The following is a 22,617-nucleotide window of genomic DNA, read 5'->3' on the forward strand; positions in this document are numbered from 1 at the left end:
CCCTCTCCCACCCTCAATGGGACGCCCTGTACAGCTTATAGTTCAGACAGGTACAGGTGCACAGGCTGCAGCATTAATGGTGTGTTGATAGTGTTTGGTGTGGTTAGGTTCAAAGCGAAAGATCTTGTGTGACCTGTTAGTCTGTGTTCTCCATGTCTGTCTCTCTCTCTCTTTGCTCTGAATGGGTCTTGGGAGGTGGGCCGAGCGATTGGGGGGAGTTGCTGTAGGCTGACTGAATCTGCTTTTCAGCCACTGTCTCTCTGCCTCTACCCAGCTGTGCGAGTTAGTGTTTGGGGATTTGGGATATTTTTTCCCCACTGTGGCCGGGCCTCCCTCCTGGTGGCAGAGCGCTAACTCCCAGACTAAAAGAGAATATGACCCCCTGCCTCCCACCAATAGTCCCCCAGTCGACTGCTGGGAGGCGATATGCTGCATGGTGGTCTTGCCCGACAGACCCTCCACTGCTTTCTCAGGTAATACCAACAAAAGGGTCCTTAAATTGAGTTCAGAGCCCTCTTTCTTAAATAGAAGCAATACTTTTGCTCTTTAGGGGAACAACAGTGTTTCTTATATATTCAGATGGGAACAATAAGGACGTGAAGAACTTGACAATAGGTCACACTTTATTTTTAAAGTATTCTTGCTATTGACAAACCATTTGGCTCAAAAAACACAGAATTTGCTGCAGATCATAAGAAATATTTACTTTATAAGTATTAATAAACAGCCATTTTAATAATAGGCAGGGAATGCAGGGTTCCCAGTCTAAACCAAATGTCAAATGACCTTTTCCTCACTTTCAATGACTAAAATATAGTTGAATTTCCATAATGAATAAAAAAAGGTCTCTCCAGAACTATGCAATTTTGCAAACGCTGCAAAATTTTGCGCAAATTTTGATAATTTGTGATTTTTAAAAATTTCCAGAGATATCATTTGGCCAATAAAGACACTTTTCAAATTCCTTCTGCGTCATCGGCATTGTTTTATATTGAATAACATTATATCTGCATATAGAATATGCTCATCTGATGTGTGGTACCTTGAGTCGTCGCACACTGTAAACCCTAATAAGTTGAGACTACTCAAATGATTTGAGGAAAGTGATTCCCTCAGTTTGTTTGAGTAATGGGAAATCGATAACTCAATTAATTGAGTTGACCAAATGTGGTCTCTTCATTGAATAAACTTAAATGTTAATTACAGATAACTTAAAATAGCTAATAGATTAAACTATAATTTTTTTAGCTTTTATATTCTTTACTTACTTCCAGGGCTGTTGATATCGAAGTTGATATTTAGCTGCACCATATTGGTTTTTTGTAACATCCAATTTTTACAAGGTGGGTAGTTAGCCCAACGCTCACCTCCCAACCTGGAGGACCAGTACATACATGCATACTCTACGGACAATTTAGCTTACCCTATTCACCTACAGTGCATGTCTTAGGACTTGTGGGGAACACCTGTATGAAACCAACGCCAACACGGGGACAACATGCAAACTCCATACGGAAATGCTAACTGACCCAGATGAGACTCGAACCAGTGACCTTCGTGCTGTGAGGTGACAGTGCTATCCACTGCGCCACTGTGTCGCCTCTGCGTGTAAATCAATTAAGAAAACGTATATGAGCGTTTAAATATCCACTTACTAATTAAACTTTTCTCTTTCGTCAGATGGGTTCAGGTAGAGCCTCTGTCCTGCTGCGCTTCAGCAAAATTCAGCATCACAAGCAAAATGACCACCTTGTGTCATATAACCTATATCAGCCAATCAGTGCGGGTGTCAAGGCAGAATTTCAAGTACAACCAATCATTTAAAACATTTTTCAAGGTGAATCGTTTAAAGAAATTAAAATGTTAAGTTTAGAGAACTTAAAATATTAATTAAAAGTTTTTTGCTACCTAAAAAGTATTGAGTATTTGATGCCAAAACTTGGTATTTTAAGTAAAATCAAGTTATATTAACTTAATATCTTTACAGTGTGACTGGCTTTAGATGTGTCATGTGACATTATCGCAATGCATATTTAGCCAAAGCCTATTTGAACAAGGCTATGTTTGTAGTATTTATCACAAAAAAGTTTATTTGATTTTAAAACCTTTCATCATTTAGGGTCATGTATTAAATATGATTTAGCAGGCTTTAAGAGGTATACACTTTCTTTTATAAAAATTACAGAGACCAACAGTTCTTGAGGTCAAAAAGTAACAAAGTGCAAATTTGCGTATATATTTCACAACATAACAGATTAACATAACATAACATAACATAACATTTGGAGACAATTTGGTCCCAAATCAGTCATTTTTTTCACAATAATCAGAAATGTTCATACAGTGGGGAAAATAAGCACTGAAGTTCACATTAGCAAGGTGCTGTTGACTTGAAATTTTCACCGGATGTTGGTAACAACTAAAGAGATCCACACATGCAAAGAAAACTAAACTAATTACAAATGAAGTTATGTGTAACAAAATAAAATTACACAGAGAAAAAGTATTGAACACATGAAAAAAGGGAGGTGTAGAAAGGCAGTGAATGCCCAGACTGCAGCTGAAATCTCTCAGTATTTCTTCAGCAACCCTCTGCCCTTCATCATTGTAAATGAATATTAGCTGCTTCAGTCCAACATCTACATTAGGAGGATGATGAAACCAGGGTTGACATTTCAGCAGTACAATGATCCAAAACACAGCCAAGGAAACCTTCAAATGCTTTTAGAGAAAGAAAATCAAGCTGTAGAATGGCCCAGCCAATCATCTGACTTCAATTCAATAGAATATACAAAATAAAGATCAGATTTGATAGACAAGACCCACAGAACCATCAAGATTTTTACACTCTGTTGAAGTCTGTGAAACAACTCACACCTGAGCATTGCATGTGACTTCATTCTCCATATGAGGCGTCTTTAAGCTGCCATCACCAAAAAGCCTTTTATATAAAGTATTAAAGACATTTCAGTAGTTCAGTATTTTCTCCTTGTGTCATTTCATTGTTATAACACGTAACTCATTTATCAGATTTTTTTTTGTTTTGTTTTATTTTTATGTCTGTATTGTTTGGGTTTTTACCAAAATCTGGTTCAACTTCATGTCAACAGCTCCCTAAGAAATATTATTACCAGAAAACAAACAAACAAACAAACAAAAAAATACATGACATGTTCAATACTTATTTTCCCCACTATAAATGACAAACAAAAAATCCCTTATACTCTATGACTTGGACAAACATATACAATTCATTGACTTTCAATGTCTGGAATAGACCTTTGAAAAATCCATGATACTCCAGAAGTTCTATGACCTGTATGAACCCTGGTACTAAGTCACTAGATAATAGCAAAAATTGGTACTCAAACTAAATTGTTACTGAAACATCATTTGGCAATGACTTAAACAGGCTGGTAGATCCCTTTTACCCTTGAATAACCAAATAATAATAATGAAAAAAGAGTCATTTATAAATCAAAGCTCTAGGATGTTTGTCATCTCAACCTTATAACGACAATCCCCGTACGCCTTTCACTTGTCAAGCGCAAACACAGGGGTACACTCTTAATTCCACTGAGTAAACATTTTTACAGCACTAAGCAAATCTGGATTTTCCTATTATTTTGACAAAAGGCCACTCACCTCATCCCCTCGTCCTTGTTGCTTTTTGTCCCAGAAAATCCCAAATCAAATGACAAAGCCTGTTCTAAACAAAGAGATTATCACACACCTAATCCCGACCTCAGACCCAGGAGACATACACCGTGCCTCGTTGAGGCCATGACACAGTTAAAAAAAAAAGCCCACGTCCATGTTCCCTTGGGTTACAAAAGAATGACAGATTTAAGGGGATCAGTTAGAAATGGGAAGGAATTGGGCAGCCGGGGCAGATTAGAATCTCCAGTGGGTGATTATGAAGTTCTTGTTCGAAAGCTATAAAATTGCCCATCACTTTCTTGAAGATTCATTTTAGCACAAAATCAAACAAGAAATGAGATCTTGCACAAGATATTGGCTGTGATCTGATCATTAGTTAATGATGTTTTCCAAGGCAAGCATCACTATTGTTTTTGCGCATAGTCGACATTTCACCCTAACTTGGAGACTTTGATGTGGAACACATCCCAGACAGTGATACCTCAAATTGTGTGGTTTGTGGAGGTGAGATGTGGTTTTATGAGTGATCAAACTGACCTCGTTTTAAACAATTCAGTAATATTTTACAATATGTCCAAAGACATTTTTTGGAGAAGGTAAGCATGAAACTACACCCCTAAACTTTAAATGGTTAGTGCACTCAAAATTAGAATTCTGTTATGAATTACTCACCCTCTTGTCATTCCAGTACCCTGAGACAATCGTTCATGTTTGGAGCAGAAATTAAGATAATTAGGATGAAATCTGAGAGCTCCCCAATCCTCTAAAGACAGCAATGGTCCTGACTCACTCAAAGTCCAGAAAGGTGCCAAAAACATCCCAAAAAATGTCTACAATGGTTTAATCTGAATATTATGAAGCCACGAGAATACTTTTGTGCACACATAAAACAAAATTAAAGGGCCACGAAACACCAAAATACATTCTTTGAGATGTGGACAGTCATATATGTGCCCCATGCTGCTAAAAACACCATTAGGACACAAATATTTCACAAAAAAAGTGAAAATTGGTTGTTTTTGCATTATTTCAAGCAAATTCGCTCTTCCGGTTTGAAAATAAATTAAGAAGCTGCGTCACGGCGATTAGATCCTTGTGTGAATTCCAGCACGTAGACTGGATGTCTGTACTGGCGGGTACAATGTGACGTCTTTGAGCTTTCATCATTAATTCAAGAGATAGACTTGGTTCGAACCAATCAGTGCGCTCTCCTGTGTTTGAGGTGCAACTTCAGTAATATGCATGATAGCTTCGAAGCTTGTTTTTGTTGTTACAATGTTTAGATGGCAGAGAGACGCCACGTTGTGTTGCCAACCGTAATTAAAACAAGTGGAAGAAGAAGTGGAAGAAGAAGAATTTTTGCGTTTATAAATGTGCTGCAACAAAGGTTTTGTTTTCAATTCCCCGCTATGAGAGCAAAGCTGGACTCATGTGTGGATTACAGTGGTCTGCTAACACATGACAAAAATATGTTTGTAAGAAACTATTTTTTACTTGAGAGCTTTTTGCATTTGGAAATGGTGAAATCCAGATTTGCTACTCGTCTACTTTTTAAAAAGATGCGGTTCCAGATGTTGATTGTCCTGTCTGTACAGATTTGGTAAGTGTGTGATCAATGTTCATTGTTTTTGTTTATTAAGAGGCAAAGTTAGTTAGTATCGTCAGCAGTACTCTTTCAGTTTTTAAAGACATACCTTAGTCAAGATGATTTAGTTACTAAGTTTACAGTACGTTAATATCACTGCAATATTATGGGCTGAAAGATCCGCTGTAAATGCTGCTCTCCGAATGTAAACATGTTAACACCTTAATCAAACTATTAGCGTTGTGTAAGATTTTCGCCGCATTTTGTGACAGGATAGTCTATACACACACGCCTTTCTGATGCTAGCTATCGAATGCAGCTAAGTTACCAAGAAATGCAGAGTTTTTTTTTCTCCCATATGGCGTGCTATATCAATCATTCTATTAAAACTACACTCTTCCAGCAGTCCCTCGCATCTTAATCTCATTTTTCACAGGGGGCATGCATAAAGTGTCCCTCAAAGAAAGTGAAAGTGCCAAACTGCAGTTAAAGTCGACAAATTAATAATTTGGCAAATAATTTGATTACTGAGGTCACTATCTTTCTGAGTTGTTTTGCCTTGAAAATCAGCACGTGCTCGAACTGAAACTCCCGTTTTATGCAAACCCTTGCCTCTTTCGCTACTCGACACTCGCTTCTAAACAAAGCTAGACTCACCCACTTTTCTGACTTTTTTCAAACTAGACGTGTGAAAACACCCTACTGAGACAGGGGGGTTCCTGGCCCTTTAAATACTTTATTTAAGCTTCTTTATATCAGTGTCAGTATAGGGTGCATTTACACACGACCAAGTATGACAAGCAAATTTATTGATTTTCCTTCGGCTAAGTCCCTTATTTATCAGGGGTCGCCAAAGCGGAATGAACTGACTATTCCGGCATATGTTTTGCGTAGTGGATGCCCTTCCAGCCGCAACCCAGTACTGAGAAACACCCATACACTCTCTCATTCACACACGCACTTGAACACTAAGGCCAAATGTGCTTACCTAATTCACCTACTGTATACACTACTGTAAAATAGCCAGTGTTTTGCTGTAATAAATGGAAACAGTATTTCACTGTAAAAGGAGTAGGATTTGTATGAAATTGTGTAGTGCAAAGAATAAATTACAGCAATTTACTTTATGTACCCACTGTGATAATAAATGGTAAATTACTGTTAAACCATTACTGCCCCATTTACTCTCGTGCTTTTTGTTGCTATTTATAGAGAAGTGCATTTATATTAAGGCAGAAAACGATGATTTAGGCATTAACACACACATACATAACATACATACATACATATATATATATATATATATATATATATATATATATATATATATATATATATATATATATATATATATATATATACATACATACGTATGTATGTATGTATGTATGTATATATGCATGTATGTATGTTTGTTTGTTTGTATGTATGTATGTTTGTTTGTATGTATATATGTATGTGTATATATATATGTATGTTATGTACGTGTGTGTTAATGCCTAAATCATTGTTTTCTGCCTAATATAAATGCACTTCTCTATAAATAGCAACATAAAGCACGAGAGTAAATGAGGCAGTAATGGTTTGCTGTTCAGTTTTGGTATGTGAATGGTCAGCATTGAGGGGAGAGTGAGTCACTACATTGATGATAAGCTGAATTTCACTGCAGCCATCTCTGTGTTTTCTTTTCAACACTGTTGCCAGCTACTCACTGTAATGATTTGGGTTACAGTAATTAATTGGCAAGAGTGTTGCCAGTATTCTACTGTAAAAAAGCCCGGTAAGGTCTAACAGTGTAGCACATGTCTTTGCACTGTGGGGGAAGCCAGAGCACCCGGAGGAAATCCATGCCAACACAGGGAGAACATGCAAATTCCAAACAGAAATGTCAACTGGCTCAGCTAGGGCTTGAACCAATGACCTTTTTGGCTGTGAGGCAACAGTGCTAACCACTGAGGCACTGTGCCACCCACAATTACCGTCAACAAGTATTCATGGTAATTAGACCTTGCTGAAGAGGAAAATTGTGTGACATGAGCAAATCCAAAATATACACTAGGCTTAAATGAAAATCAGGCCCAGATATATCAATAAAAATGTCACCTTCAAATTAGCCAACAACAAATTAGCCAGAAATTAGATAAAAAGAAAACGAAAATGTTGTGTTGAATTTTTATCTACTCTTAGATTTAGATTAAAGGGGTGACCAGAACCATATCTTGTGTCCAAAAAATCTGATAAAATTATGTTTGTGGCTTTGTCTTTTGCACAGTGCATGTGATAGACGTTTTGTCAGAAGAAAATGCAATGTGTGAGTAGATATTTATTTTTATGCATGTTTAGCTGGATACACCTGGCTGAAGGTTCTGGTAATCCTAGAAGATTGAAGATTATCAGCTTAATTAGCTGGTTCAGTTGTGTTTAACTGGGGTTGCGGTTAAACTCTGCATGACAGTGGCCCTCCAGGAGATAGACTGGACACCCCTGCATTGTGGTAGCTGATGCGATGTGTTGTTCAAATGCTAATTTGCCCTCGAGAGAATGTATGAAGATGCTCTGTGCACTCCTATCTAATTTAAGTGGACCCTAACAAATTTTGCGCTGACACATCCATATTAGTCTATGATCAGTGGAGTATACTCAGTATAGCTAAACCACATATCAATGCCCTAGCAACCCATAGGAACCACCGTAACCTATTACATGCTGGGCATAGTTAAGCGGCATTTCTTGCTTTACACCTGGATCATTTCCTCTTAAGAGTCCAGCCTGTCAATCTTGCCACTGCAAGCAAAGGATAAGATCCCCAGAGGTATAATAAGTATTTTTAGACCTGCCATCGTCCATGTACAAACACCATGCCCTTCTGACAGGGCCTACAAGGCCTTCGTCACATATTTTTAGCATTAAGGGGCCTGCCCGCATGCTAACAGTCTGTCTCATGCACAACACATGGATTGGCAAGAATAAAATGAATTTCGAAGAAGCAGTCAGGCCATTTAGATGGTGTAGAGTTGAGCAAGTTTCTTCCTGAATTTAATAAATTATATATTACTAATTACTGTCAATTGGTTACTTTACAATATTTGTATTAATTTTAAGTTACATTCACCAAAATAACCACAGAAGTATAACAACATTTCCAAACATTCATGTGGAGGAAATGGAGGAAGTGCAGGAAACCAACACGGGGAGAACATGCAAACTTCACACAGAAATGCCAACTGACCCAGCAGGGACTCGAACCAGTGACCTTCTTCACTCACGTTATTCATTCATTAATGGCCGGTATATGTTATGGTATGATATGGTACAGTTCTGTACGCTTTTATGGCCATTTTCACTGTCAAAAGGTATCCAAAACTGAACCATAAGTACCACTTTTTGGGTAACCTTTCCAAAAGGTACCTAGCACAACAAAAGGGTGCCAAAAGGCAGAGCTAGACATGCAACTGAATGCTATTGGTTTACAGCGAAACATCACTAGACCGTGCACGAGCCAGGAAAAGGAAAACAAAGGAAGCGCAATTTTTAAATACACAGCCAAGACTGTGTATATATACATATAATAATGAGCAATGGTTGACCTGAGCTCAAACAAACCTCGTTGTCATCTTGATGAACAGCCACAAAGCCAGGAAGACGAGCAGAATCCACCCTGTGTACTGTTGTTGTTTACGAGGCCGTCTAAAAGCATAAGTGGCTTTCTCGATCTCGCTATCACTCGCCGCACATCTGTATTTGAATTAATAAACTTGAGCTGATGATAATACCGTGCATGTGATTTACTGATCTACAATTATAATCAATTAGAAAGCTTAGTAATAAACATTTATAAAAAAGTATTTATGTGTATAAAGCATCTGTTTGTGAAAAGTGCTTCTTGTATGATATGTAAACGAACGTACCATCGAACAAGAATGACGTCGACTGAAACTTTCTATTGTACACCACGCCTACCAAAAGGGTACCATAGGTAACCTTTGGCAGTGGAGACACAAGCCTGATAAAGGTGACCCGCACCGATCCATACCATACCTCATGGAAACGAGGCATAATTTTTCTTCGGCTTAGACCCTTTTTTATCAGGGGTCGCCACAGCGGAATGAACCACCAACTATTCCGCCATATGTTTTACGCAGTGGATGCCCTTCCAACCCCAACCCAGTATAGGGAAACACCCATATACTCATACATCCACATACACACACACAAACTCATACACTACGACCAATTTAGTTAATTCAATTCATCTGTACCTCATGTCTTTGGACTGTGGGGGAAACTCGAGCACCTGGAGGAAACCCACAGTATCTTGTGGTATATCTCCCAAAAATGACATTCTTCAGTACCTTACACTTTAATAACTTACATTACTGAGATTGTAATGAGTAATAATATTACAAAAAACTGTTATATTACTGCGGTCAGCAAAAAGTAATATACAGTGCTACTGTAATCACATTCCTCTTACTCCCAACACTACTTAGAAGCATCACAGGCTGTAGCGAAGTGAGCAAACTAGATTCACAGTCTTCAGATGACTGAAAAAGTGGAAGATAACCATGATTGTGATTTAATAATCAGTACTTATGTGTTAATATTATATTTGCTCACTCCCTCAAATGTTGGTCATAACAGCAGTCAAGAGATTTCAGCACTTGGCAATACCAGTGGAATATTTACAGCATTTATATTTAGAGACTGAAGTTCAATGAGGGAAAAAAAAAAACAGTACAGCCGGTCTCTTGCTCAGGCTAACAGTGTATCATCATGTCTGAGTGGCAGCCGGTGGCCCTCTGATCATTGTAACAGCTACTGGACCTGCACTTTTCACCTTTCTGAGAACATACGCAGATCTGACGTGGTCATCTGAGACAATCTTTATCAGTTGTGACTTGTTTTGATCACTAAAGTGGTTCAGGTTCAGTTCCCAAGAAGTAACTTGCATCTCCCTTCTGCACACGCTCTTGTCCATGCAACCCGACAGCTTACTTATCAGTGAGTGACAACGATGCATGGCGCTCTGATATAATACGAGTAGTGCTGAAGGATTGGAGTTCATCAGATACGTTTATCTGCTGACTTTCAAAGCAACAGCCTCCTAACCCGCCGCCGTTTGCACTCCATGGCCGCCTGTGCATACCGGCAGGTCGTGACCTTGACAAGATCCAATGAGAGATCCATAATGGTGATCGCGGGCAGTTTCCTGGGCCGAGCCGAGATGGCTCCTTCTCCCCTTCCCCCATCAATCTCCACTTCCAACAGAACTTCAACAAAGACGACACAATTGGGAAACAAGAATGCCGAGGGTCAAAAAGAGAAGGAGAAGGAGGTGGAGGGTGAGGAGGGAGGGGGGCGGCAGGGTCGAGACAAATCACATTTGATCCAAAGATAGTCAATGGCTCTTTAACTGGGAGCATGCTTTGGGAAGTATATGGACTGTGACTTTCAGGGCCTGTTTGCACAAAAGTGATGTGCCTTTGAAAGGGCCCCTGAATTGACAGCTTTTTCTTGCTCTGTGTGGTGCGGGCCAGGGCCCCAAGACACTCATATCACTGGGCCGTGACGGCAAGGAGAGGAGTTACACTTTGAAAACACACGGGGTTCCATTGGTCCGAGCTTTTGTTCCCCGGCTCGCAGGCCACTGTTCCTGCTCGTCGCAAGAAGACAATGAGAGGGCAGCCACTGGATTGGTTGCTCCCAAATCGAATAGCAAATGGCTGCCGATGCAGAACTAATCTGTGAAGAGGTCTTTCCTGTGCGATAACCACCCCCTACCCTTCGGCTGCCCTCCACCACCTCCTCGAACCAGCCAGCGCAATCTTTGATGGGAGATCACACAAAAAAGTCCAACCAGCTTTAAGGAACATTCTGCTTCTTCTTTTTTTTCTTCCCGAGGCTCCCATTCGTTCTTGTTCCTACTTATTTGATGTGGCAGCAATTAGTGAAAGACTTTTGTGCCTGGAGAAGATGGAGCAGACCACTTCAATGATCACGTTTATGCTCTGAATAGAAAACAAAAAAGCCAAGGGGACAGATAACATGTTCACATCAAACGGCCACACCGGTTGCACTTGTTACTGTTATGGCTCGTTCTCCTCTTTTATGGCGGGCCGAGCGAAGTGTTACTTTTCCCATGAGAAAGCTTGCTGGGGGCTGAGTGACATCATAGGGTGCCCCTTTTGCACCCACCTCTACAGGCGCTGAGCGGACTCGCATTGATGTGAGCACCTTGCATTCCGCCGGCGCCTGACCCCTTTGATTGCTCCTACTTTAATGGCCCCATTGAAAGATAATAACAATTAGAGAGTCCTTTCTGAGGTGGCCTGTTTATTCCTAATGACAACATTTTTTAATCCGAAGAGGCAGGAGTTGGCCACCTCTGCTCCAGACGCCCACTGAGATTTGTCGCTCCCACCCCAAATAAAGGGCAACTGGGATTAGTCTAGACTGCAAGGACTTGGATAAGGGTTTGTTAATGCCAGCATATTGCAACTCGCCATTGTTAGATTCAATTTTTTGGATGAAAATCTACCCGTTCCCATAAGTTTTTTTAAACATCGTGGTGATGACTGTTCTCTTACCGTAATTATGATACGCCATCATGCTCTATGCAACAATGCAATGCGCATAGTTGAGTGGCAAGTCATGCTACTGCATCTGTCACTGCTCTCTCATAAAATGTCTGCTTACAATTAGGAAAATGCAGTTAAAGCAGCGTTATTTCACTTACAAGAAACCAGATTAATGATCAGGGGATTGGTCTCGTATAGAGGAAAAATGCTTTACCAGAAATTCATACCCAGGTCTTTGAACAGCTTGCGCCCTTATGTCCTTCTATACCAACGCAAATCTCCAACGTTAAATTGTGACCTTGTTAAAACTGCTTAAATCACTCTGACTCCAATTAGGCCTCCAGAATGAAAGAGACAACTCAATTGGAGAGGGATCAAGGCAGGCCCCTTAATCACATAATGAAAGATTCAAGTGCCTTTGGTGAGCTCACAATACACAAAACACACAGCTCTGGCTTTGTTTTAGCTGTTAAATGTGTGTATTCCTTAACCACGCTGTGTTGCACTAATTGCAAGGCTGACTTGTTTATTGTGCATGCACAATGCAATTGCTGTAGATTAAGCATTTGAGGGGACGGCTTGAGTAATTCGATAATAATATGGTTTAGGCATCATAAAGCTTTTTTATGATTAAAGCGGGTTCTAGCCTAAACATCTGTGGCTTTCATTCAAATCTTAGCACTTCTAAAATAATTATGTGCAAAGAATGCTCTTTTACATCCTTTAGAGTTCACAGTTTTCCAGTTATCCTTTACCTCAATTTTTCCTCTCAATTTCATTCCTTTATATTAAAGGTATAGTTCACCATTCTGTCAACATTTACTCACCATACACTTGTTCCAAACCTGTCTGACTTTCTTTTTTGAGTTGAACAAATATATTGAAGAAAGCTGGAAAACATTGACTTACAAAGTTTTTGGTTTTCCTATTATGAAAGTCAATTAGGGATGCAAAGACTATAGATTTTGGTTGTACGATTATAGTCTGAGGAATAATCACGGTTTCACGGTTATCATGATTATTATGCATTCATTCATTCATTCATTCATTCATTCATTCATTCATTCATTCATTCATTTCAAAACACTACTAGTTCAGAAAATCACATGAAAACTCTTTAAAATATTTTAAAGTGACATTTATTGCTCCTCAGTGACTAAATACAGCACAAAATAATGATAAAAAACAAACAATAGTCCATTTATATTTGGACTTAAAATGTTTTTGGCATTTAAACATGCATAATAATTTTACACTGGAAATAAATGACAGAACAATGAATAAATAACAAGAATGTAATTTAATGTAAATCTAATACTGTGTTTACACCAGATGTGGCACGCGCACAAAAAAAAAACAAAAAAAAAAACAAAAAACAAATTCGCACTATTCGCGTGTAAATAGACGCATGAACATTGAGTTTACTCACTTCGTTTGCGCCTCGAATTCACTTCATTCGCACGTCAAATTCACTTTACAATAGGATTCACATTATGGGCAGGGCTTCTGTCTGCCCGGTGACTCTAGCTTCTTTGCTAAATGGCTAACATGGATTTTATTGAGAGAATAGCTGTGTTTAAGTGCATTAGGAAGGCTGAAAAACAGTGTAGATTGTTCAGCACCATGTCTAAGTGCACTAGATACTTTCAGGGGTGCACCCAGCTCTTTGAGCTCATCAATTCCTCCAGAAACTATACCTGGATGATGGAGGCTTTCTTCAGTGCTTTAAGCCCAGTTTGATGAACTGTTGTCTGGTGTCGGCAAGAGGATTTCCACTTGGGAGACCAACAACAGGCGCTATGTCATAATCACGGCCCTACAGGAGAATGATCCTAATTGGTTAACGTGGCGCGAATGTCCACTGAAGTTCAGATTTTCCAACTCGATCGATTTGTGCGATAAGCATCAAACGTGCAAGATGCTCCCCTTGCGGCGATTTATTCGTGCCAATCGCGTCATTCGGCTGTTAGCTACAGTACATGTGAACGGCCCTTAGTTAATAGCCACAGCTATAGTTAATCCAGTGTGTGTCTATGTGTACAAGCTTGGAACTTAAAACTAGCACACAGTTGGCATAACTTTGTTTAGTTGCAGCAGTTTTGTTCTGTGCAGAAACGCAGTGATGAGAAGCCTTTATGATTAATTAACCATGACGAATTAAATCGAGGTTAATAGTGGAATCGGTTAATTATTGCATCCCTAAAGTCAATGGTCTTAGACTTTTAGCTTTCTTTAAAATATCTTCTTTAGTCTTCAACAGAAAAAAAAGCTCATAAAGGTTTGAAAATAGTGTAAAATTTTATAAAAGTTATAAAATTTTAATTTTTAAATGAATTATATACTAAATATCAAGGATTTCTCCATTTATAGAACAAAAAAAATCTATTTTCAGTTCAATTTGTTGGTGGTTTTGAAAAAGGTGGACAGTTTTTAAATGGGGTGCGAATGATTTAATGGCCTCACATGCTCTGTATGGAGGCGATGTGAGGAATTTAGTGCTCAGACTGTAGAGTTGACAGTGTTGTCCACACATCTGTCTCATAAAGAGAAGACAACAATTCTTCAAATGCTGCAAGGAAATGACAAGTCAGTGAAAAGTCTTCCAGGGTGATCAATAAAAAGTGTTTGGCATTGTTGGCCACTCTGGACAGGAGGAGACGTATGGGGAACCATCCCAGGTCAGGCCCTCAGGGGCTTCTCCTTTCTGTGATTGACTGACTGAAGGCTTCATAGGGTTTCTCTCTCGTCGGCTTTAATGCAGCAATTTGCCACCTCATTACCAGCTGGATCCGCATTGCCTTGCTGGACCTGTATACTGTCTGGCACCGCAGGCCTGCCTCATCCTCTCTCTGTCTCCGTCTTTCTCTCTCTCTCTATCTGGGTGATTGGCAGGGGGAGATGGGCAGCATGCATGACAAAAGACCCCAGGCTTAGTCCTGCTGTTTCTGCGGTAAATACATTTAAAGCTGCTCTTGACTGACATGAGAAAGTTTAGGCAAATGTTGCTCAGCAGATTCCACAGCTTGACCTACTGGAATAGTTACAGTATGTAGGGAAACAACACTTCTCACATGGAAAGAACCTATATGAACACGTTTTAATATAGGTTTTGATATAGGTTTTATAATATAGGTGACATATTTAAAAAATGTCAGTTTTGCTGTATTATATGTACATACAGTTGATGTCAGAATTATTAGCCCCCCTTTGATTTTTTTTTTTCTTTTTAAAATATTTCCCAAATGATGTTTGACAGAACAAGGACATTTTCACAGTATGTCTGATAATATTTTTTTTCTCCTGGAGAAAGTGTTATTTGTTTTATTTCGGCTTAAATCCATTTTAAGGTCAAAATTATTAGCCCCTTAAAGCTATTTTTTTGTCTTTGATAGTCTACAGAACAATCCATCGTTATACAATAACTTGCCTAATAAGCCTAACTTGCCATATTACCTTATTAACCTAGTTAAGCCTTTAAATGTCACTTTAAGCTGTATAGAAGTGTCTTGAAAAATATGTAGTCAAATATTATTTACTGTCATCATGGCAAAGATAAAAGAAATCAGTTATTAGAAATGAGTTATTAAAATTTTTATGTTTAGAAATGTGTTGAAAAAAATCTCTCCGTTAAACAGAAATTGGGGGAAAAAAAATCAAAAGGGGGGCTAATAATTCAGGGGGGCTAATAATTCTGACTTCAACTGTATATGTACATATTCTTTCTGTGTGGGCTCTCACATCAGAATCAGAATCCGCCATATTTACCATAGTTAAATTCCATAACATGCCAATTACATGTGATACCAATTTCAAGTGTTCGTACATACATACGTTTTTTGCATTTTTTTTAGTTTAGTTATTGCCTTGATAATAGAAAATATGAGCTAGGCATCATGTATGACAGTTGTCAAAGTAAGATATAAGCTATATTGGAGACATATCTTGTATGTACATTTAGGACTTTTATGTGGATATAAAGAAGAAATACAGGAGACCTATGGCCTGTATATGCACATAAATGCACCTCAATTTTGCCTATATGTGGCATATATACACAAATATAGAGCGTATATATTATCATACATGTGCATATATACTGCATTTAGATTTCATAATTGCGCATATATCCTCATTTAGGTTCTTTCCATGTGCGTATTTGTTCAGCACTGTGCAAATGACAGATATAATAAAGTGTGAAATAACGCCATCAGTGGTGGACAGTAAATATTTTTACTTCTGTAAAATTTGAGCACATCTGATACTTAAGTACTTATTTTAAATATGGTTGAAGTCAGAATTATTAGCCCTCCTGAATTATTACCGCCCCAATTTCTGTTTAACACATTTCTTAACATAATAGTTTAATAATTTCTTTTATCTGTGCCATGATGACAGTATACTATTTTACTAGATATTTTTCAAAACAGCTTAAAGTTCAATTAAAAGGCTAACTAGGTAATTTGGCAGGGGTGCATTTCGCAAACAATGACATAACTTGCAGCTGAACTATCATAGTACAATGCATCGTTTGGGAAATTAAGATGTAGTGACCAGTGTTTCCCTAAAACCTGTAGTTTCTCTGTCGCTGATCCATTGTTTGAACCACGTTATCCATAAATTTCCAAAATATCCATAATGACACTCTAAACAGGGTGGAGTAACAACTTATTTAAATAAAAAAACAAAACCTTTTGAGCAAATTATATTGTTTTACACACATAAAATATCCAATATTAGTTTTAGTAAAAACATGCACTCATTTTCCATATTAGGGTACTTTAAATATATGTAAATGGCACATATAGAGCCTATGTTTCCTTTACAAATATTATTGAGAATATTCCATATTCTATTCTAAAACATAAAATCACTTAGCTTACATGTATTTTAATCTCATATATAAATCATATAAATCGTTAATGGTTGTTACTTACAGTTGGCTAGTTTTTAAGAAATGAAGAAAAATCTGATTTAATAATAATAATAATAATAATAATAATAATAATAATATTATTATTATTATTATTATTATTATTATTAAGTAATTTATTTATTTTATTTTTTTTTTAAAGTTTACTTTTACAATTTGACACGTTCAAATTACTGCAGAAATGTTCTAACCAACAGGCCCATGTCATATACAGTACAGATACATTTCTTAATAAATAACCATTACGATACGTTAAAATCATTAACGTATATTTTATATGTTTATTTTCACAAGCTTTGGAGAGGTAACGTAAATAATGCTTTTAAATAATAGGTCACCTATAGCTTTCATCATGAGCCATGGCTGCATTCAAAATGGCATAAATGTTTTCGAAGTGCACTGCGCAAGGGATCGCAATTGTCAATATTAAGATCGCTAAAACTGAACTGTAGAAATACTTTGAAAGCAAATTACACCAAGAGAGATGACTTTAAATATTTTTTTTTATCATTCCAAGTTTAAATGTTAGAATGTTCTAAATGAATAGGGCATAGGGGGGATAACGAGGAATAGAACACATGCAGGAACTATGCTTCTAACAACAGCTCTAGAGGTGTAGTTGCAATCGTACAAGTTTGCGATGCAGTTTGCGAATGTTTGTTGGAACGATGGATTTGGGAAACCCCAAATCAACAAACTATGTTTGTAACGACACAACTTGCGACCTTAGTTGGTTAACGATGGTTTTCGGAAACACACCCCAGGTTAGGGTAATTGGGCAAATCATTGTATAACAGTGGTTTGTTCTGTAGACAATCGAAAAAAAAATATTGCTTAAGGATAATAATATTGACTTTAAAATGGTTTAAAGATATTAAAACGGAATCTGCGGAGAGTTTTTGCTATTTCTGCTGAGAGTTTTGGTAAAAATCTGCATATTTCTGTGGAATTATTTTGGGAGTATCATAACTAAAACCTTAATATAATATCTTTTTAACTTTTATTTAATGTTTAAAATGCAAATCCAATTAGATTCACATTATTTGGTAAACAAAGCAAGTCTCTCATATAATAGATCTACTAAAAGACAGAAAATATTACTGTACAAACTGTATTGTAAATAAATCAGATGAACTTTTCATATTAGTCATATTAAATATAGATTTACACACATTTACTCAAGTAAATAAACAGTATTAATGATGGGCTAAAAAGCTCGCAGATTCCGTGTGGGCCTAGCTATTATTCAACCCCTCCCTAAAAAAAGCAGGCGTTCACCCATTTTGCACCTGTGTTGGTAAAATTTGATTTCGAAATTCGCATTTGATTTTCATTAATAGAGCCTTATAATTTACACTGATCTACACTGTAATAAATCCAACTTAAGTGTGTTAACTCAGTTTTAAATTGTAAGTTAGGTGGACATATTTTTGAGCTCAGTGTTGAGATAACTTATTAAACTATTTAACTGCATGTTTGTTCAATGAAAGTAAAGAATTGTGTTGAGGAGATTTAAAATGTTGACTTCTTTATTTGAGCGATTGTGATGATCAATGAGCTCACTGTTAGTACATCACATGCAGAAATGTAAAGTCCCAGTTGCTTTCATGCAAATTATCTCATGCCAATGTGCCATATTTATTAAATGTGAAATGGCAATACATTTAATAGAAGACAATTGTATTTTACAAATGCTTTACACCACCTTTTTTAAAACGTCTTTGAAAATCAAATGTACATCTACTATCATATGTCTACTACATGTCTTTACATCCATATTCTAACACACACGGTGCACACTATATTTCAAGTGTCTGTCTTGTGTGATTTTGGCGGCAGCAGTGGAGTTCAGATTAAAAGCTTTGAAGAGCAGGTGTTATACAGGCCATCTGATGTGCCACCTGAGAGCTCTTATTTACTGCAGCATGACACCTTACAGCTGCACAACACACACACACACTGAGTTTGTATGTTTTATGGGGACTTCCGTTGAATGTAATGATTTTTACTGTACCGACTACTAAACTGTATATTTGACCTCTTTCCCCAACCCTACCCCTAAACCCAACCCTCACAAGAAATGTTCTGAACTTTCACATTCACTTTAGATGACTTATGAGGTGTTTTGTTTACAGGAAGCCAAAAAATTCCCTATAAGGTCACAAATGACTGGTATTTGTATACTTTTGATGAATACCAGACACACACACACACACGCACACAGACACGGACACGCACACACATACACACACATTGGTATTAGTGGTTTACAGGGACGCTCCCTAAGCGTAATGTATTTTGTACAGTAAAAACCACTTTTATATGGCCCTGCCCTCTCATACCCCTAAACCTAACCCTCACAGTAAATATTCTGTAGTTTCACATTTTCAAATAACTCATTCTGTATTATTTATGAGGTGTTTTTTTTCAAGGGAAGTGAAAAAGTCCCCATAAGGTCAAAAATGACTGGTATTTGTATACTTGTGATGAATACCAGACACACATACATACACACATTGGTATTGGTGGTTTACAGGGACGCTCCCTAAACTTAATGTATTTTGTACTGTAAAAATCCCTTATTATATGGCCCTGACCTCCCATACTCCTAAACCCAAACCTCATAGTAAATATTCTGAAGTTTCACAATTTAAAATAACTCATTCTGTTTTATTTATGAGGGGATTTTTAAGTGGAGTAATAAAAAAGTCCCCATAAGGTCAAAAAGTCTCCATAAGGTCACAAATGACTGGTATTTGTATACTTGTGATGAATACCAGACACACATACATACACACATTGGTATTGGTGTTTTACAGGAACGCTCCCTAAACATAATGTATTTTGTACTGTAAAAATCACTTATTATATGGCCCTGACCTCCCATATTCCTAAACCCAACACTCAGTAAATATTCAGAAGTTTCACTATTTTAAATCACTCATTCTGTATGATTTATGAGGGGATTTTTAAGTGAAGTAATAAAAAAAGTTCCCATAAGGTCAAAAAGTCTCCATAAGGTCACAAATGACTGGTATTTGTGTACTTGTGCTGAAAACCAGATACACACACACACACACACACACACATTGGTATTGATTATTGGTATTGGCACGGTAAAAACACTTATTATATGGTACTACCCTCCCATACCCCTAAACCCAGCCCTCACAGGAAACGTGGCAAAATTTGAATGTCAAAAGAGATTAATTATGATTAATAACTGGTAATTAGGATTTTGAAGTGTTTTGAATTACAAGGAAATCAGGCATGTCCTCGTAAACCACTGCAAGATAGGAAAACTACCCATGTCATAATACAAAATAATGTCCTCATAAACCACCAAAACCAGTACACACAGAGGGATAAATATGTGTTCATCTGACTTACTTTTATACTGAGCTTATGATATTTTTCTGCTTTATTTAAGACTGAATTAAGGTAATATTTTGTGATATTTTGTAACTGTAAGTTACTTCAGTTTTAAAAGTCTCTTTGTAGACGTTGTAAATAATACATAAGGAATAAATATGGAAATAATGAGGAAAAAAAAGAAGTCATCTGTGGTTTCAGTATAACCTTTGACCATTTTTACATAATTTTTACTTTTACATCCATATAACTTTTTTCATTGCACAAAACAATCTTCATACAGATTTCACCAAGTGAAATTTAAGACTTAAAAACCTTTTTAAGACAATTCAGAATGAAATTCTGTACTCATACAGAGCTAAACACGTCTGAGCTAGCAGAAAAGATTTTTACTCGCCCTATTAAAATAAAAAACAACAACTTGTAATTAATTATTTCTTATCTCTTCTTTGCCGCAACTATATCACCCTGCAGCCCAAAACCAGTTACTCACTGAAGCTAAGCAGGGCTGAGCCTAGTCAGTACCTGGATAGGAGACCACATGGGAAAGCTGGGTTGTCTGTGCGGGTCCTAATGCCCCATATAGTGAAGGGGACACTATACTGTCAGTGAGCACTGTCTTTCGGATGAGATGTTAAACTGACATCCTGACACTGTGGTCATTAAAAATCCCATGGAACTTCTCGTAAATAGTAGGAGTGTCAAATTCCCTCCATCATCCCTTACCCATCATGGCCTCACAATCATCCAATCCACCGAATTGGCTCTAGCACTGTCTCTCCATTACTCCAATAGTGGTAGTGTGGAGACAACCACTCATGATTGTGAAGCGATTTGGGTGTATGGCCATACACAAAAGATGCGCTATATAAATACACAGTACATTATATTAGATCTTCTATACTGTATTTTAAATGATGTGTCAAAACAAGCAAACCCAAGTGGTATACAATCTTTTTCAACATACAGTAATGTTTCTTTATAAAACATTAGCTATGTTTCCATCCAAAAATGCGAATTAAGTTTATGCGCAAAACTGTAACATCCCATAAAAGACAGGAATAAAGCAGCGTTTCCATCCAATGAGTCAAACAGAACAAAATCGTCACTTCCTGATTAACTGGCACCAAATATCAACAATAAAAATGAAATTTACTGCGATAGAAGAAGCTGCGTGAATCTTTTCCTCATTTAATAAATGACTTGCATCTCAGAAGACAATGCCGACATGCAATGAACGCGTGGTGGCGTTTGAACCCATAAGATGCAGAGCGCAGACACTCTTGACAGTTCTGGAGGTCATTAATAATATAATAACACTAATACTGAGATGGTTAAGACAATTTAGAATGACCAAAACAACATTTCAGATGTTTTACGATGTGCTCAGCCTGCTGGTTTGTCCATTTACACACATTTTTATCATCACATGATCTCTTATAACAAAATTCACATTTTTTTTTTTATGCGCAATCCTGGAATTTGTTTGGTAAAAGTGTTTTCATCATAGTTTATGTGCATCTTTTCTCATCGAATAAAAAAATTGTCCTACTCAGTTATGCGCATACTTTTTTTATACGCGTTTTCAAAATTGATGCGCATCTTGGCGTTTCCATCAAGCAATTCTTTATGTGCATATCCAAAATGTAAATAAAAATAGGTGGATGAAAACATAGTTATTGATAAGCTTTAAAAATGACAATAAACTAACAGTCTGTCTAGGTCAGTGCCCCACCATTTATGGTCTACAAAGACATGATAACTTTTAAACAAATGTTATTTTATATATTTTTTAACAAATTTTGAGATTGACTGCTGGTGGTTGGATGGGTGTCTGCCTTAATGGGTAGCTTTACATGGACATAGAAAAATTAAGACCAGTTTTAAATGATTTAAGACAATATTTTAGCAAATTTAGGTCTTTTGTTTTTGGAATTTAAGACAGGTCCGTTTTTTGGTTGCGAGGGTTGGTGTCCCTAGCTGCCTACAGTCTCAGCAGTCACATTTATTTATTTGACCATAGCCTCACTCTTTTTATTCATTATTTTATTGCAGCTCCACTAAATTTATTTATTTTATCGCAGCCCCATGAGCAGAATGCAGCCCGCAGGTTAATAATGACGTAATTATCATTCGACTTCAATAGTAGGACCTTGCTCATCAGCAAAATCATTTGTTAGAGATACGAGACACGAGAGATTTTAAAAAAATTGATAAAAAAAAGCGCAAAGGTGGCGCTTTAAAGACCAGAATTAAAAAAGCTGAGTACATTTTACGTTAAAACCAGCGGCAGTGAGAGTACAACAACACATGAAGACGATTAAACGGCCAGTTAAACTAGTTAGGAGCAGTGCAAAACAACGATGTCTGCAAACCACCGTTTATGTACCGAACGTTTTCTTGTATTGTAGCTCTTCAGCATCAGCAGCCAGTTTGCTGCTAACAGCAAGGAGCCAGGCCCGTAACGTTACCAAGCACCAGTCATGAGCCCA

This window comes from Danio aesculapii, chromosome 7 (assembly GCF_903798145.1).
Source record: "Danio aesculapii chromosome 7, fDanAes4.1, whole genome shotgun sequence".
In the NCBI taxonomy this organism is placed as follows: domain Eukaryota; kingdom Metazoa; phylum Chordata; class Actinopteri; order Cypriniformes; family Danionidae; genus Danio; species Danio aesculapii.